We start from the raw sequence: 19,226 nt of genomic DNA on the forward strand, positions 1-19,226 counted from the left end.
GTGCTTGAATGTGTGTATGTGTGGGTGAGAATGAGAGCCTGGGTTTGTGTGTGTGGGTGAGAATGGAAGCTTGAATATGTGGATAAGAATGGGTGCTTGAATGTGTGTATGTGTGGGTGAGAATAGGACCTTAAATGTGTATATGTATGGATGAGAATGGGAGCTTGAATATGTGTGGATGAGACTGGGAGCATGGGTTTGTGGGTGAGAATGGGAGTCTGGGTTTATGTGTGTGGGTGAGAATGGGTGCCTGGATGTGCGTCTGTGTGTGTGCATAAGAATATAAGCCTGGGGAGGGGTGAGAAAGTGAGAACTTGTATGTGTGTCTGCAGAGAATGTGAGCTTGTGGGGGGGGGGGGGGGAGAGCATATGAGAGTGACAGCTTGAGTGTGTGAGAAGGGAGTCTGTGAGAGAAAGCGTGTATGTGTGTGTGTGTGTGTGTGTGGAAGGGAAGAAGACAGTAATAGAAGAAAGACACTGAAAAGGAATTAGGAAATGAGCTATAAGGGAAAAAATGGGAAAAAGAGACCAGGACCAACTGATTAGAATAATACAAAGATCAGACAACAAAGGTAAAAATATATATCTGTATTTTGAGATGTTAGCAATTTAAATATAAGCAACACAACCGCTCTCTCAAAATTTATGGACAGGTAGGAGCCGTGTATAAAATCGTAATAATAAGAAGGCTAAAGTACCACAAATCACCGTGAATTATGTTTGTATCATTAAGTAAACCTCATACTTAGCATAGATGTGAATGCTATGCTGCATAATTTGGCATTATTTATCAGTAAAAAAACAACTAGTAGACCTGCATGCCTACAGCCCACCCATGTTAACCTTGTGCCCACCCAAAAAATCAATTCTGGCTACGCCACTGGTTTAAACAGTAACACACGGCCTAAAGATTTTGTTTTTAAAACATCTTAAAGGTACAGCTTGACTCAAATATAGGGGTCAATGCAATACAGTGTGCTCAGGCGAGCTCACTCTATAACTCGCAGGTGAAAGTGGGTTATATAGGCGCTAACTAATCCCCTTATGCGATATTAAGCAGGAGAGAAAACTGAAGTAAATTAACAAAATAAAAAAGCGCTGGCAGTCAGGTGCAGGAAATTTATTTATTTATTTATTTTGAATTTCTTCTATACCGATAGCCGTTTGCACATCGTATCGGTTTACATACAACTAAGAACATGCTCAACTGACAAGCGTCCATTTCCTGAACCCCTGGCTGTGCAGCGTTTAGGGAAACCGATGCCGACAAACTCAGCGTCGTTTTTCCTAACCTGTGGACGGCAGACGCTCTTGGGCTCTCGTTAGTAGGGAGGCACTAGGGGCGCACAAGCAACCCTAGCACTTCCTTGCTTACGCGACCCCTAATTTAAATATTGCATGGCGCCCCCAGAAGGGTCTCCTGGGGGCGCATTAAGAATGCGAGTGCTGACTGTTCAGCGCCTGCTTTCTGTGCATAAATGTTGCATCGGCCCCTATAGAGGCTAATGCAATAAAGTGCACTTAAACTTGCAAATGTAAGTATGTGCCTAAAAATCACTGTTAACATGTGTAAGCTAATAGATTTTTAAATATGCATACTTTAGCTCTTGCGAGTTTAAACACAAAAACTATGCTAATGTTAATCTGCTGTGACCTATAAATATCCATTCCTTTAATTACCATAGAAGAATATAAATGAGTTGATTTACTAAAGTGAGGGTAAAATAAATTAATTCGAACTAGGGCTTTGATATTTTAGCCCCTCTTCTAGGTAGTGCTGAGAAGGAAGGGATCACACTTGGTCTCAACAGCCCCAAGGATGGATTCACTGATGGGGGGAAGGATAGTCCTCCAGGAACCAAGGCAGAGGGGAAAACCTTTGCGGTGTGTGTCTACTCTGTAGGTATGTCTGATGTATGGAAGTGCCAAAGAGTTTAACTGGACACTGAGGATGGGGGTTACTCAGTTACTTTATCAATGGTGACAAGCTGGCACCAATCACATTTTCTCAATTTTACATCAATTTCCCAGAGTCAAATCCAATTCTCTTTAATCTAAGCAAGTGATCTTCATGATGGCAGGACTCTGAGATGTTCTCACCTCCAGGTTATTGGAGAGAAGACTCCCAGAAAGAAATGGCGGCCCCAAGCTTAAATTGATTTTTTCACCCAGAAGTAGAAAAAATACCTGAGCTCAAAGTTATTTGCCACATTGATACTATTTTCCTTCAGGAGCAGAGATTCCTTTATGTATATGTATATAGAAACAGAAATGACAGCAGAAGAAGACCAAACAGCCCATCCTGTCTGCCCAGCAAGCTTTCGCACTCTTTTTTTTTCCTCATACTTATCTGTTATTCTTGGCCCTTAGTAACCTTTTGGTTCTATTTCCCTTCCACCCCCGCCATTAATGTAGAGAGCAGTGTTGGAACTGCATCTAAGTGAAATATCTAGCTTAATTAGTTAGGGGTAGTAACCGCCGCAATAAACAAACTACACCCATGCTTATTTGTTTACCCAGACTATGTAATTCAGTCCTTGTTGTTTGTTGTCTGTATATAGATCCACTTTTCTTCATCCCCCCTGCCATTGAAGCAGAGAGCTATGCTGGATATGCATTGAAAGTGAAGTATCAGTCTTTCTCCCCTGCTGTTGAAGAAGAGAGCTATGCTGGATATACATTGAAAGTGAAGTATCAGGCTTATTTGGTTTGGGGTAGTAGCCGCCGTATCAAGTGAAGTATCAGTCTTTCTCCCCTGCCATTGAAGTAGAGAGCTATGCTGGATATGCATTGAAAGTGAAGTATCAGGCTGATTTGGTTTGGGGTAGTAACCGCCATAACAAGCAAGCTACTCCCCGCTTTTTTGTGAATGGAAATCCTTTTTTCCACATTACCTCTTGCCATTGAAACTTAGACAATGTTGGAGTCGCGTTAACTGTGTGTATGTTTATTGAATAAGGGTATTATCTCCAGGTAGTAGCTGTCATTCTCAAGAGCCACCCACTCTTCATTCACATTTGCTAGACTTTATGAATACACAGTGTTTATCCCACGCCCCTTCGAAGTCCTTCACAGTTCTGGTCTTCACCACTTCCTCTGGAAGGGCATTCCAGGCATCCACTACCCTCTCCGTGAAGAAATATTTCCTGACATTGGTTCTGAGTCTTGCTCCCTGGAGTTTTAAATCGTGACCACTGGTTCTGCTGATTTTTTTCCGACGGAAAAGGTTTGTCGTTATATTTGGATCATTAAAACCTTTCAAGTATCTGAAAGTCTGTATCATATCACCTCTGCTCCTCCTTTCCTCCAGGGTGTACATATGTAGATTCTTCAATCTCTCCTCATAAGACATTCGATGAAGACCATCCACCTTTTTGTCGCTCTTCTCTGGACTGCCTCCATCCTGTCTCTATCCCTTCGGAGATACGGTCTCCAGAACTGAGCACAGTATTCCAGGTGAGGCCTCACCAAGGACCTGTAAAGGGGATAATCACTTCCCTTTTCTTACTCAATATTCCTCTCTCTATGCAGCCCAGCATTCTTCTGACTTTAGCTATCGCCTTGACACATTGTTTCACCGACTTTAGATCGTTAGACACTATCACCTCTAGGTCTCTCTCCTACTCCGTGCACATCAGCCCTTCACCCCTCATCGAATACAGTTCTTTCAGATTTCCACACTCTATATGCATGACTCTGCACTTCTTGGCATTGAATCTCAGCTGACATATCTACGACCACTGTTCCAGCTTCCTTAAATCTCATCTCATTCCCTCCACTCCTTCCGGCGTGTCCACTCTGTTGCAGATCTTAGTGTCATCCGCAAACAGACAAACCTTACCTTCTATCTCGTCTGCTATGTCGCTTACATAGATATTGAAGAGGACCGGTCCCAACACAGATCCCTGCGGCACTCCGCTTAACACCGCTCTCTCTTCAGAGTAAGTTCCATTTATCATCACACATTGTCGTCTGTCCATCAACCAGTTTGCAATCCAGGCTACCACCTCGGCACTCACTCCTAAGCTTCTCATTTTATTCACCAGCCTCCTGTGCGGGACCGTATCAAAAGCCTTGCTGAAATCCAAGTAGATGATATCGAGCGCTCTTCCTTGATCCAATTCCCTAGTCACCCAGTCAAAAAAGTCAATCAGATTTGTCTGACAGGATCTTCCCCTGGTGAATCCATGCTGCCTCTGGTCCAGCAATTCTTCCGACTGTAGATAGTTCACTATTCTTTCTTTCAGCAGCGACTCCATCACTTTTCCCACCACTGAGGTGAGGCTAACCGGCCTGTAGTTTCCAGCCTCCTCTCTGCTCCCACTCTTGTGAAGTGGGACCACCACCACTCTTCTCCAATCACTCAGCACAACTCCCGTTTCTAGGGATCTATTGAACAGGTCACGCAGCGGACCCGCCAGCACATCTCTGAGCTCCTTCAGTATCCTGGGATGAACCTCATCAGGCCCCATGGCTTTGTCCACTTTCAGTTTTCCCAGCTCTTCCCACACTTTCTCCACTGTAAACGGAGTTACATCTACTCCACTCCCCTCCAGTTTCTTGTTAACTAATGATGGTCCTTCTCCTGGGTCCTCTTTAGTGAACACCAAATTGAAGTATTTATTTAATATTTCTGCCATTTCTTCGTCTCTCTCTACACATTGATCCTTTTCACCTTTCAATTTCACTATACCACTTTGAATTTTTCTCCTTTCTCTGATGTATCTGAAAAATGTTTTATCACCTCTCTTTACCTCTTTGGCAATCCTTTCTTCCACTTGACTTTTTGCCATCTTGATTACTTTCTTTGTCTCCCTCAGTTGTACCAGATATTCTTCTTTGTGCTCCTCCCTTTGGGATCCTTTATATTTCTTGAATGCTGTTCTTTTAGCTTTTATTTTGTCAGCCACCTCCTTTGAGAACCATATAGGTTTTATTTTTCTTTTGCTTTTCTTTACTTTTCTAACATATAGATTAGTTGCCTTGATAATTGCTCCTTTTAGTTTGGTCTTGTTCTCCCAGCCTTTTAGTTCTTCCTCCAGGTACTTCCCCATTTCATCAAAGTGTGTGTTTTTGAACTGCAAAACTCGGGACTTCGTGCTTCTTCTGTCTCTCCTTTGTGTGATATGAAACTATAGCATTTGATGATCACTGGTGCTGAGGTGGGCGCCCACCTGGACATCAGAGACATTATCTCCATTAGTGAGTACTAAATCGAATATAGCTCCCTCTCTCGTGGGTTCCATTACCATTTGTTTTAACAAAGCCCCTTGCAGGGCATCCACTATTTCTCTACTATTGTTAGATTCAGCAGAAGAGATTCTCCAGTCAACATCTGGCAGATTAAAGTCTCCAACGATCACCACTTCTCCCTTCTTTCACATCTTTTGGATATCTTCAACCAGATCTCTGTCTGTAAACCACTCCAATATATATGGATGCCCTATCATCTTTTTTTAGGTTGGCCCATAGTGCTTCTTCATTTCCCCATCTTCCTTGCAGCTCAGATGCTTGGATATTGTTTCTGACACAGAGCCACTCCTCTCCCTTTCCTAACCTCTCTGTCCTTCCTTAACAAGTTATAGCCCGGTATGGCCGTATCCCAATCATGAGATTCCGTGAACCACGTCTCCATGACAGCAACAACGTCCAAGTCCACCTCCACCATTAGGGCTTGCAGAACTGGGATTTTATTGCCCAAACTACGAGCATTTGTGCTCATAGTTTTCCAGCTTTTCTCGTTCAGGTTACCTTTTCATGGACTCATTTTGTGACTTTAGATGATTTTGTTATTCACTTCACCCTTTCCCTTTGCAATTGTGGAAAGGAAAAGATTAGTGCCTCTGATGACAGATTCATCCATAGCAATGAGCTTTTTCCTTTGATTACTGATTTGGAATTTCTGTATGCACTGGATTTCTTCTCTCTTCTCAGATCACTTCAATCTTTTTCTCAAGAACTTCTTCAGTATTCAATACAGAGAAGGCTTTTTGTACTTGTTGCACTTGATATAGTGTGTGTCTCTGCATCACAGTTCTAATTCTACCAGAGCCCACTGTAATCCTATTGTTTTTTGAGTTCCTTAATGCCCTGTGTGAGTGGGGGGGGGGGGGGTGTTAGACTTGTGGGTTGCACAGCTGTCAAGAACGGGTGTCTGTGGGTCACAGGTCTTATCCTACCTGAGCCCACTGTATATCTCTTTTTTCTTGACTTTTGGTTTTTCTGTGGTAATAGGGAATTGGGTGAGACTTTCTTTGTTGAAGCTAATTCAGCTTTAACTTCAGCCAGCTCCTTTTTCAAGGAAGAGAGTTCTGCACAAATGGGGCAAGCCCTACGTTTCCAGATGATTTCTCTCAGAATAAAGGCTCCACAATAGCTACATTGGATAGTCCTCATTTTGGTAATTTATTTGATGGTTAACAGCTAAGGAAATACTAATTTACTAATTTATCTTGTTGCCAATTATGAATTTAGGCAGACTACATCAGAAAAACAAACCTAGGGGTGGGTGGGCAGAGGGGTAGAGTGGGAAGGAGTTAAACAGTTAAACCTTGGTCAAGCTGGGTAGAGTAGGACACTTTCTGGACCTTTACTTGTCCTTAGATATTAAATGATCCCACAGAACTTTATGCCCCAATATTAGTATCTAAACAGAGATTAATAGTGACAGCTAAATACAATAAGAGAGGGATACTAATTAAAATGCTGGAATGGTTTGTTTTTTTGGTGGTTTGTTTTTTTGGTATATGACTGAGAGGGAGGGCGGCCCTAGGCGGTGTCTCTGACTGAAATCCTTTTCAGTTCTCCCACTCGCCAGCAGATGTTACTTGAATCTTTCTTCCTGAAAGTCCCAAATCAGCCCAGCAGGAAAATACTCCTCTTTACCCACTCCTGAACAGAAAGGATGGCAGAAAACATATTTCTGAAACCAAAAAGACAGAACACTCAAAAACTCCAAAAAGCATTCAAAGAAAGGCAGAGTCACCATATTCCAACCAATGATTATGAGCTGGAAAAACTGGATTTCTCTCTTCCTAGCCTTTCCCAGAGCAAGGTGTTTCCCTCCTTGAGAAGGAATAAAGGAACCAGGAAAAATCCCAATGAGAAAGACCCCAAAATGCTGAGCTACATTAACTGACCAGGTTAAGGACCAGAAAGAAGCTGTCACACTTCCTATTCTGTTTAACCCAGGTGAGGCCTAGTGAAACTAGAACAGGGGAAGAAGAAAGAAAATAGCTCCTTTCTCCTCTAACTCCAAACCAAAATGCCACGCTGATCTTATGCCCCCACCTCTTCTTGAGCAGGCGGGAATCCACCAGTACAGCAATCAGAAAGGGAATGCTGTATCCAAGTGAAACGCTTCACGTCTACTTTCCTCACAGCTCCTAGAGTAGGGCCCAGTTCTAGTGGAGATCTTTACTATTACTTGCTAACTGGAAATCTGAAAGGTTTGGACCGATTTTTAGGTTCTCTTGTTATGCTTGCCATGGAGGGGACTTCTTGCAACAGATTTGGCCTGTTTTTAAGCTGAATATTAGGCCTAGGTGTCAGGCTTTGAAATCATTATTAAGGTTTCTGATTCTTATTATTTTTGTTAGGTTTTATACTTTACCTTTTCCATACCTGTAGATATTATGGCAATTTGTTTTGTATTTTAATTTGTGTTACATTTACAGATAAGAAGACAACTGTTTTATCCTGTTTATATGTTCATTTATATTTGATATTTAAATATGGTCTTTGCCCTGTGCTACATTTGAATGAGTATGTTAAAACAAAAAATATGGTAATGTTAATTTGTTGTGTCTTATAAATATTTATTCCTTCAATTACCATAGAACACTCTAAATGAGGTGATTTAGTGAATTATGGGTAAAATGATTTGGAACTGGGGCTTTGCTAATGTAGCCCCTCTTCTAGGCAGTGCTAAGAAGGCAGGGATCACACTTGGTCCTGGGGCTAAGTCCTCACAAAGTCTAAACAGCTGCAGATGTGGATTCTCTGAATGGGGGAAAGTTAGTCTGCCAGGGCTCAGGGTGAAAACCTTTGCTGGGGGTGTGCAACAAATCAGGCACAAGGGCCTTTTGATTTTTTTGATTATTTTCTTGTCAGATTTGTGTTCAGCTCAGTCATACATAAAAGACTCTTCAGATATGCCTGACAAGCTCAGCCAGGTGAATGAGGTAACAGAGCACATGACTTTTGATTTTCAATCATTATACACTATGGGGTGAATTGTAAAAGAGTTACTCATGTTAAAAGGCCATTATATACCGTAGGTTGTGAGTCTTTGGGCAGAGCGTAAGCAACTCTTACTTTAGGAGCGGAAAATTATGTGCATATATGCCCGAGTGCAAGCAGCAAAACGTGCAAAAAAAGGGGCAGATTTGGGGAGGGTCGGGGCATTCTAGTGCGGGGCCAACATTTGCGCACATAAATCCTGATTTTAAAACCGGTGAATGCAGCCTGAGTCGGGCTGTTACCTGCGCGTATTTACTTCTGTCTTGTTCTGGTGTAAGTCAGAATGAAACTAGTTATAACCAAAAACTGCCTGGCTGAACTGGGAGGGGTGGAAGCAGAAGGAAAGAGGGATCTTGATGACCTAGAGGGAGACTGGGCAAACTGGTGGACTAAGTGGGCAAACTGGTTATTTCTTTCACGCCTGATTGTTTTAAAATGTGCTCACTTGCTTATTTAAAAGCTGACACGTCCTATGAAAAGATACGTGAATAACGTTTCCTCGGTTAACCACTTAATATTAGGAGTACTCGTACGCGTGCAGGCATATTTTGTATTATACGTGTGCACGTGCATGGACGATTTAATATTCCAGTTTATGTAGGAGCGCGTGCGCTTGTTTTTAAAGGTACTGTCTCTTATTCCTCAACTTGCTGCTTAGGAATTGATCGATTCTATATTAAATACTACACTGCAGCCTCAACCTATACAGACACATTTTCTTAGTCAGCTAGCCCTTTTGATTGTTGATTCTTTGCCAGAAATATTTTTGTTTCCAACAATATTTTTACCAACAATTGCATGGCATTGCACTGGAGGCTAATCTTGCCCCTGATTTTTATATATATGGTATTATCATCTTATAGATGATTTAGATTTTAGGCAGTCATGATATAAAACTTTGATTTGTTTTTAACATTTTTATATTTTACTTTGTAACCGGATGTTTAGAACCTTTAGCTTTTATAATGTAATTTATTGGGTGGCTTACTGTAAACCATTGTGATGGTCTACACTTATACGACAGTCTATAAAAGCTTAAAAATAAATAAAATAAATAAAAATAATCTATATGTGTGCATTTTGAGGACTCTTTCATGTATTTATCTCAGGGCTATCAATATTTTGTGATATAGGTTCAGTAAATTGATGACGTTTTCTGTCTTTAGAATTCAACTGTTGAACAGTTATACCTTTCTTTAAGTTGACTTAATTTCCTTGATGGTAATTTGAAATTTGCTATGGAATTCAGTTCTAACAAATTCTGGTTTTAGACATTTTCATTAGCAAACACAGGCCTAGATGCATCATGCTGCGGTAGTGCTATAGCATGCATTAAACAGCTTATATCGTGCAATAAACACTGTGTATATCATGTGATATAGCCCGATTGTGGTGATATTATGCAATATTTTTAATAATTTGAATAAAATGTCCTAGATTCCCTCCTCTATGCCAATGAACTGCTTTGCTTGGCATTTGCATACATGAATTTTGCAAACCCCAAGCAAAGCGGCTCATGCATAGGTAATTTAAGGTAAATAGAATAATACAGTTAACTTAAGAAGTGAGTTAGTAAGGTTATTTTAAATACCCATTTCTGAAAAACATTAATCTAACGCAGGAGCATCTAGGCTCTAACACGGGTCCCGATGCTCCTTCGTTAGACTTAAAGGGCCATGTGGTTGAAATAGCAAAGATAAGAACCGGAGGTCATTTTCACCCTACCTCCACCCTGGGGCCGCCAATTAAGGTGGTCTGGCCCTCAAAGATGTTGAAAATCACTGGTATGAAGCTGCACAATAATGCAGGCTCTTCCGCCCATCAACTCCTTAGTAGTGACACATAGAACCCCCCCAGCCTCCCTTAGCAATGTATAATAAAGGTGGTAAGTTTCCCTTATCCCCTCCCTTTTCAATAGAACAAATAGGCCGGTAGCCCCCTTTTCCCCCCAAGGTTCAAGTGATAAATAAATGAAAGCTTTAACTTTGTACGGGATGGCATAGAGTCCAACAGGATAAACATCCTGCATGAGACTAAATACAAAATTGAATCTTTATGGGTAGAAATCCCTTGTGTATCAGGGAAGACTACAGTGATAGGGGTATACTACCGTCCACCTGGTCAAGATGGTGAGATGGACAGTGAAATGCTAAGAGAAATTAGGGAAGCTAACCAAATTGGTAGTGCAGTAATAATGGGAGACTTCAATTACCCCAATATAGACTGGGTAAATGTATCATCGGGTCACGCTAGAGAGATAACGTTCCTGGATGGAATAAATGATAGCTTTATGGAGCAATTGGTTCAGGAACCGACGAGAGAGGGAGCAATTTTAGATCTAATTCTCAGTGGAGCACAGGACTTGGTGAGAGAGGTAACGGTGGTGGGGCCGCTTGGCAATAGTGATCATAATATGATCACATTTGATTTAATGACTGGAAAAGGAACAGTGTGCAAATCCAAGGCTCTCGTGCTAAACTTTCAAAAGGGAAACTTTGATAAAATGAGAAAAATTGTTAGAAAAAAACTGAAAGGAGCAGCTACAAAAGTAAAAAATGTCCAAGAGGCGTGGTCATTGTTAAAAAATACCATTCTAGAAGCACAGTCCAGATGTATTCCACACATTAAGAAAGGTGGAAAGAAGGCAAAACGATTACCGGCATGGTTAAAAGGGGAGGTGAAAGAAGCTATTTTAGCCATAAGATCTTCATTCAAAAATTGGAAGAAGGATCCAACAGAAGAAAATAGGATAAAGCATAAACATTGGCAAGTTAAATGTAAGACATTGATAAGACAGGCTAAGAGAGAATTTGAAAAGAAGTTGGCTGTAGAGGCAAAAACTCACAGTAAAAACTTTTAAAATATATCCGAAGCAGAAAGCCTGTGAGGGAGTCAGTTGGACCGTTAGATGATCGAGGGGTTAAAGGGGCACTTAGAGAAGATAAGGCCATCGCGGAAAGATTAAATGATTTCTTTGCTTCGGTGTTTACTGAAGAGGATGTTGGGGAGGTACCCGTAATGGAGAAGGTTTTCATGGGTAATGATTCAGATGGACTAAATCAAATCACGGTGAACCTAGAAGATGTGGTAGGCCTGATTGACAAACTGAAGAGTAGTAAATCACCTGGACCGGATGGTATACACCCCAGAGTTCTGAAGGAACTAAAAAATGAAATTTCAGACCTATTAGTAAAAATTTGTAACTTATCATTAAAATCATCCATTGTACCTGAAGACTGGAGGATAGCTAATGTAACCCCAATATTTAAAAAGGGCTCCAGGGGCCATCCGGGAAACTACAGACCGGTTAGCCTGACTTCAGTGCCAGGAAAAATAGTGGAAAGTGTTCTAAACATCAAAATCACAGAACATACAGAAAGACATGGTTTAATGGAACAAAGTCAGCATGGCTTTACCCAGGGCAAGTCTTGCCTCACAAATCTGCTTCACTTTTTTGAAGGAGTTAATAAACATGTGGATAAAGGTGAACCGGTAGATATAGTATACTTGGATTTTCAGAAGGTGTTTGACAAAGTTCCTCATGAGAGGCTTCTAGGAAAAGTAAAAAGTCATGGGATAGGTGGCGATGTCCTTTCGTGGATTGCAAACTGGCTAAAAGACAGGAAACAGAGAGTAGGATTAAATGGGCAATTTTCTCAGTGGAAGGGAGTGGACAGTGGAGTGCCTCAGGGATCTGTATTGGGACCCTTACTGTTCAATATATTTATAAATGATCTGGAAAGAAATACGACGAGTGAGATAATCAAATTTGCAGATGACACAAAATTGTTCAGAGTAGTTAAATCACAAGCAGATTGTGATAAATTGCAGGAAGACCTTGTGAGACTGGAAAATTGGGCATCCAAATGGCAGATGAAATTTAATGTGGATAAGTGCAAGGTGATGCATATAGGGAAAAATAACCCATGCTATAATTACACGATGTTGGGTTCCATATTAGGTGCTACAACCCAAGAAAGAGATCTAGGTGTCATAGTGGATAACACATTGAAATCGTCGGTTCAGTGTGCTGCGGCAGTCAAAAAAGCAAACAGAATGTTGGGAATTATTAGAAAAGGAATGATGAATAAAACGGAAAATGTCATAATGCCTCTGTATCGCTCCATGGTGAGACCGCACCTTGAATACTGTGTACAATTCTGGTCGCCGCATCTCAAAAAAGATATAATTGCGATGGAGAAGGTACAGAGAAGGGCTACCAAAATGATAAGGGGAATGGAACAACTCCCCTATGAGGAAAGACTAAAGAGGTTAGGACTTTTCAGCTTGGAGAAGAGACGACTGAGGGGGGATCTGATAGAGGTGTTTAAAATCATGAGAGGTCTAGAATGGGTAGATGTGAATCGGTTATTTACTCTTTCGGATAGTAGAAAGACTAGGGGACACTCCATGAAGTTAGCATGGGGCACATTTAAAACTAATCGGAGAAAGTTCTTTTTTACTCAACGCACAATTAAACTCTGGAATTTGTTGCCAGAAAATGTGGTTCGTGCAGTTAGTATAGCTGTGTTTAAAAAAGGATTGGATAAGTTCTTGGAGGAGAAGTCCATTACCTGCTATTAAGTTCACTTAGAGAATAGCCACTGCCATTAGCAATGGTTACATGGAATAGACTTAGTTTTTGGGTACTTGCCAGGTTCTTATGGCCTGGATTGGCCACTGTTGGAAACAGGATGCTGGGCTTGATGGACCCTTGGTCTGACCCAGTATGGCATTTTCTTATGTTCTTATGTTCTTACAACAGCTAAAGCTTGGAGCAAAGGCAATTAAGAAATGTTTCATAAAGATAAAAGATAAAACAGTAATAAAATGAAGAAACATAACACATCAATCATAATAGTAAAATTATGCTGATGGGAAGGATAAGTATTTCAAAACAGCTGACAAACAGATCATTCAATAACTAAACTCAAAATTTGTTTTTAAAAGTCCTCAAAAAAGAATAAAATATTTCAAAACAATAGACACATCAAATAAGCAACAATTAAAATATATAAAAATAAAACAACTCCACACTCTCCATACCTGAGATCTTTTGATTTCCAGTTATCTAGACCTTGTCCTGGATTGAGGGAAGAGGGAGATTCAACTTTATCCTCTCTCTGAGCTCTTCTTCCAGCATTTGAATCCTTCCAGCCTGCTCCTACAGTTGACCATTATAATCCTGGTTCAAAATGTCAGTCCACTAGAAATCAAAGTAACTTCAGCATTCCAAAAAGTCAGAACCAAACTTGATCAGTAAGTCCCAACGTGAGTGCAGGATCACTACCATAGCCTTAGGGAGGGAAGGAGATCTCTGAACTACTAGGAAATCAGTCGACAACAAGAGTGGCTACAAGGAAGAAATAACAGCTGTATCAGAGGAAACTGTTTCAGCTCTCATTCCCAACGATGACTGCAGTCGATCCACAATATACGACCCAGAACTTTCCCTCCTCTCCGCAGAAACCCACATTCCAAAGTCTCCACAGGCAGCAGCTCTTTCTGTCGCACCTCCAATGACATCATCAGTTAGGGACTCAAATGCCTTTGAAATCTGGGCTGTACATGCAGCTGGCAGGAGTCGATCATCTGAGGGATTCAGCGATACATTCCCAGAGGAGTCTGATGCTTCTCTTAGAGACTCGGCAATGGGATACATATCCCTTTCCGGAAGAGCCGCAGCCACGAAAGTCCATGATGAACCACTGGCTATGGGAAAGCTGGGCTTCAGAGGGAACAGTGAGCATTTTCCCTTTCCATTTCTAAGGTAGCACAGGAAAAGGAAACAAATATAAAGAAATGAAGGCAGATTAAGACACCATGGCTGAATCATGCAGCCATCTTGGCTCCTCCCCTGGTATTCTCATTTCTAATCTTCATTCCTTTGTTACAGCGGGCACAGCTCTTAATCGATTTACTTCATACCTGAGTAATAATATACAACAGATTAGAAATGGTAATGTCTTCTCAAATTGATTTGCAGTACCCACTGCCATATCTCAAGGCTCATTATTATAAGCTATTCTGTTCAATATTTACATTAATCCTCTTTGTACAGTTCTGGCTTGTCTTGGTGTGAATTATAAAATTTACATTGTTGACATCCAGTTCTTTATTCCATATGATTCATCAAGGGCTTACACATTTCAGTTATTATCTCTTTGTATAAATTCAGTAAAACAATGATTAACAAACTAGAATGAAATATTCTAAAACTGAGATAATCATTGTTTCCTATATTACATCTCCATCTATAGCATGGCCTTGACTTGCAAGGTATCTGTGTTAGGGATGTGCAGCAGGGACGGATTCGTCCCATTCAGTATTCGTATTCGTCGGGACCCAAATCCATTGCATCCGTTCTCGGGGGGACCCCGATCCACTCATTAGTTACATATGTATTCGTTTCCCAAAAAAAAACCCCATCCCAACCCTTTAAATTTAATTAACTACAACCCCCCAGCCTCCTGACCCCCCCAAGACTTGCCAAAAGTCCCTGGTGGTCCAGTGGGGGTCCTGGAGCGATCTCTTGCACTCGGGCCGTCGGCTGCCGGTATTCAAAATGGCGCTGATAATCTTTGCCCTTACTATGTCACAGGGGCTACCGGTGCCATTGGTCGGCCCCTATCACATGGTAGAAGCAATGGACGGCCGGCGCCATCTTGTCCCAAGACGGAGAGCGTCCGTTTTCATTCCTGGTAGACGGCCGGTTATGAAAACTGATGCCGAGCTTACCGGCGTCGGTCTTCATAACTTGGCGATCTGCCAAGGTATTTTTATTTTTTTTGTTTTTTTACTGAAGAAGTACAGAAAAGCAGTTTTTTCTATTTTTCTGTACTTCTTTTACATGCGCTCAGCTATTAACGCCTGCTCCACAATACACACACACACACACACACACACACATAGACTCTGTTTTTTTTAAGCACACACATTCTCTTATCTCCCTCATTTCTGTGGCCACTGTATGATGGGGTCCACGGTGGCTTACAGGACCCCTCCTTAGGCTGCAGTGGGATGGCATGTGCTGTGGCCCCATTCTTTGGCAAGGGAAGGCCGTCACCACAGGAGTGTTTTCAGGGGTACTTTTTGCCGCTCCCAAAATTTTGCCACCTGAGATGGCTACCTCACTCTGCCTCATATTAGAACTGCCGCTGTGCATGTTAGTGGCTATGAGGCTGGGGGTCAATTGAAATTACTTCAGCTGGCAGAACACTGGAAATTTAATTCTGAGATAACATAAACTCACATTTCTGATGGACAATGTTATTCTATTGCTGTATCCAGTGAGGTAGAAGCAGCAAGAGACACTACCACATGGGCAGAGAAATAACATAAAATGGCTAGCAGAAATGTGACTTTACTCCATCTTCAACCCAGGAATTAAATTTCCAGCATAAGCTCTTTGGGGAAGGCACCAAGCACAGGATTGTTTTTTTGCTTTTTGTAAACAGCTGAACAGTACACACATTGCACAGCATCAAAGTGCATACTGCTCTGCTGTAGTTGCCCGACCCAACGAACTTATCTTTTATTCAGCTGTTGGTGCTTGCCAAAGAGAGCTTTACTTGCCCTGCTATGCTAAAATGGCCTTGGATGTGAAAATGTGCCCAGTGTCAAAATCCACATTAACAAAGTCGCATGCAATGCCATTTTGACACAGCATGGCAAGTAAAATCAAAGTGTACATTCTCTGGGGGCAGTGGATGGCACACACCAAATTATGTACTGGTCAGCTGTAGTGCCCACTCCAGAGAGCTTATACTTTGATTTTACTTGCTATGCCATGCCAAAATGGTCTTGGATGCGAGAATGTGTATATAAGTCAGGAGAAACAGCACCAGCCTCACATGCAATGCCAGTTTGGTAAAGGATGTCAAGTAGAATCAAAGTATAAGCTCTCTAGGGTAGGTATCTACAGCTGAACAATACGCCAAAGTCAGGCTGCATAACAGCTTTCTACTATTCAGCTGTAGGTGCCCACCCCAGAGAGTTTATCCTGGAAATTTAACTCCTGGGTCTGAGGTGGAGTAAACTCCTATTTCTTGTCTATTACTGTACCCAGTGTGGTAGAAACAGCTAGACCCTATCACATGGGCACAGGAATAGAATAGCATGGCTACCTGAAATGTGAGTTAACTTTTATTCCACCTCAGATCCAGGAGTAAATTTTTAGCCTGAAGCAAATGTACTGTAAGCTGTCTGCCCTCTCCCTGCATTGCTTCTTTTGCATGGGATTTGCATGCACCAGTGCTAGTTTTACCTCTGGTTTTTACTCCTATTTTAGTACACATTTCTTTTGTTAAAGTACCCTGTTAAATTCCAGGGTTAGTTTATAGTGGGAAAATGCATGCTAAAGAAGGAGTAAAACCCAGCACTAACGTCAGCGCTTTATTACCTCGGCCCCCATGAAGACCAAAGGTTGCAGAGAATGTCATTGGATGAAAGGAACAGCTCCTCCCCTCTTTCCTTCTCTATGGACCAATGATTATTTGTACAATTTTTTGTTCTGATTTACAGCAGAGCCCTGCTCGCTTCAGTTTTATGGTATTGTCTTCCACAATTTCTAGTGATAGGTTGCCTCTCTGAGTTTCTAGGACATTTACTCATTCCTCATGGTACTGCTTGCTCCCGCACCTTGTGCTCCTCACTCACACCTCTATCCTTGCCTCACACTCCCTTCCCCCAGTGAGCTCCTCATTCACTGCCTGCTCAGGTTCTCCCTTAGTCATTCCTCTCCATCTTGAGCCGAGCTCCTCACACTCCTTTTCCTTTGGTTCTGGTGAATGGGGAGAGAGAGTGCTGGGATCAGGCCCCGGGACGGGAGGAGGGCATTGGTGAGAGAGTGGGTGCTGGGGTCAGGCCTAGGAGGGGAGGGGGAAGAAAGAGAAAGTGCTGGGATTACTTTATGTGGGAGCGGGAGGAGGAGAGAGGGAGGTGAGTGCTTGGGACAGGCCTGGGAGAAGAGAGTAGAGAGAAAGGTGATGTTGTGGTTAGGCTTGAGGGGGATAAGGAAGAATATACTGGGATTGGGTAAGGGGGAGGCTGGAGGGGTCATCCCTAGCAGTCGGCGGTGGGGGAAGGAGGGGATGGGATGGGAAGGGTCTGGAGACAAATTATTATATTACACCTGGGGGAATTCTGCACCTAAAGCTGTGAAATTCTATATCAGTGAGTAATATCTCTTTTCAGTATTGCAGTTTAAATTAAATTAGCTATTAGTCAAATACACGGATTACAGGGTGCAAATCAGCCTCTCCTGATTGCCTGGACTTTTAAAGGAGAACCCATCTTTGGATATTGCACAACACTCGTGACCACCAGGGCATAGTCCTGGTAGATTGATTTTATCCTCTGCTTATATTTAGAGGGAGCGGCAGGAGTGAGGGTCTTGGAGCAATTCATCAAGTCCCCCAGACCTGTGGTAGTGTCCTAGAGCCAAGGAGTTCATTATTTGGCGTAAAATAACGTTCGTTGCTTGCCCAGCCTTTGGGTGCACTTTCCGGTATCAGGCAGTAATACCTAATATCTTCATCAACATGGAATTAAAATGTGATGGGCGCTATCCGGTATCGTTTTGTTTAGGCGCACGTTTTAGGCACGCTAATCTCCTTGCTGCATCAGACGCTATTATTGCACACCCATAACATGTGTCCAACCGCAAGTAAACTCGTAGACTAGGCTGGGCGCACCTTATTGTATTGGGCTGTGAGTGCGGTGCCTCAGCCTGGGAAGGGGTGAGAGAAGGGACAGAGATGGGAGTGGTCAGATCTGTCAATGTTAACAGTTGTGTTCTGAGAGGATTCACTTAGAAGGACTGGTGCACTTCAATGTTGATACCAAAACTATCTTGTATAGATTTCAAATTCATTGATACAATCTGAATGAAACAGGGGTTCATGGAAAGCAAGAACTATTAATTTATGAGCAAATAATGCTGTTGACTAAATTCAGATTATATTTCTGGATATGAATGAGATGAATTATGTTGTACAATACTTGTGTATTCTCTTCCCAGATGAGTTAATGTTGATTTGCTTAAATTGTATATAAAGAATTCTTGTGAATTCAATCACAATATTTAAGTAAACAAAAAAGAATATCCTGATACAAAAAGCAATCTGTACTCATTCAAGCTTAGAACATGAGCTCTTCACATGAAGTAATTTCTTTGCATGAGTTAATAGACAGCTATCAGAGCATGAACAGAGCAGCAGATAAGGGAAATTTTTGTCAGGGTCTGTATCACTGTGTGAGAGGGAAGCTCTTACTCTGTTGACAGTAATAATCTGCAGCATCGTCAGCTTGAACTCCATTGATTGTGAGAGTGAAATCAGTCCCAGATCCACTGCCGCTGAACCGCTCTGGGATCCCAGAGGCACGGGTGGAAGCAAAAGAGATAAGAAGCTTGGGAGCCTGCCCAGGTTTCTGCTGGTACCAGTGTAAATAGTTGGATACACTTGTGCTGGCTTTACCGCTGATGGTGACTGTGTCCCCCACAAACACTGACAGGGATTCTGGAGACTGAGTCAGCACAATCTGACCAGTGGATTCTAGAGACAGAAAGAAAAACCAGACATGGAAAATACTGGACAGTATAATAGATTAAAACATTTAATACATTTCTATTTCAGCTTGAACAGGTTTAGCCTCTAGTATTAAATGATATACTAAAGGAATAAACCATGTTATACTGTCTGCTAAAACTGTTGCTATTTAATTGCTGAATCTGTGCACTTTTTTATGTAGTTATTACCAGAAATCCATAAGATCAGCATCCAGAGAAACGGAGTCTGTGGCATCATTTTCATTATTCTGGATTAGGAGCTTCTCAATTATAAAACTTCAGGTGCAGAATGAAAGTTTTATAGCTGCACAGAGCAGTCTGGAGAGACACCTGCAGGAGAATATGCAAAAAGTCTGAGCTATGTAAATTTCCTTCCTCTGAGTCCCAGAACAGGGTTTGCAATACAGAGCAACCC

General features: G+C 41.8%; 1 gene segment (V, D, J or C); it reads right to left on the reverse strand.

The window, feature by feature from the left end:
* The window catches only part of LOC115086821, a 329,113-nt gene that overhangs the window by 122,288 nt on the left and 187,599 nt on the right, over positions 1-19,226 (reverse strand).

The sequence above is a fragment of the Rhinatrema bivittatum genome, chromosome 1, assembly GCF_901001135.1.
Source record: "Rhinatrema bivittatum chromosome 1, aRhiBiv1.1, whole genome shotgun sequence".
NCBI lineage: Eukaryota > Metazoa > Chordata > Amphibia > Gymnophiona > Rhinatrematidae > Rhinatrema > Rhinatrema bivittatum.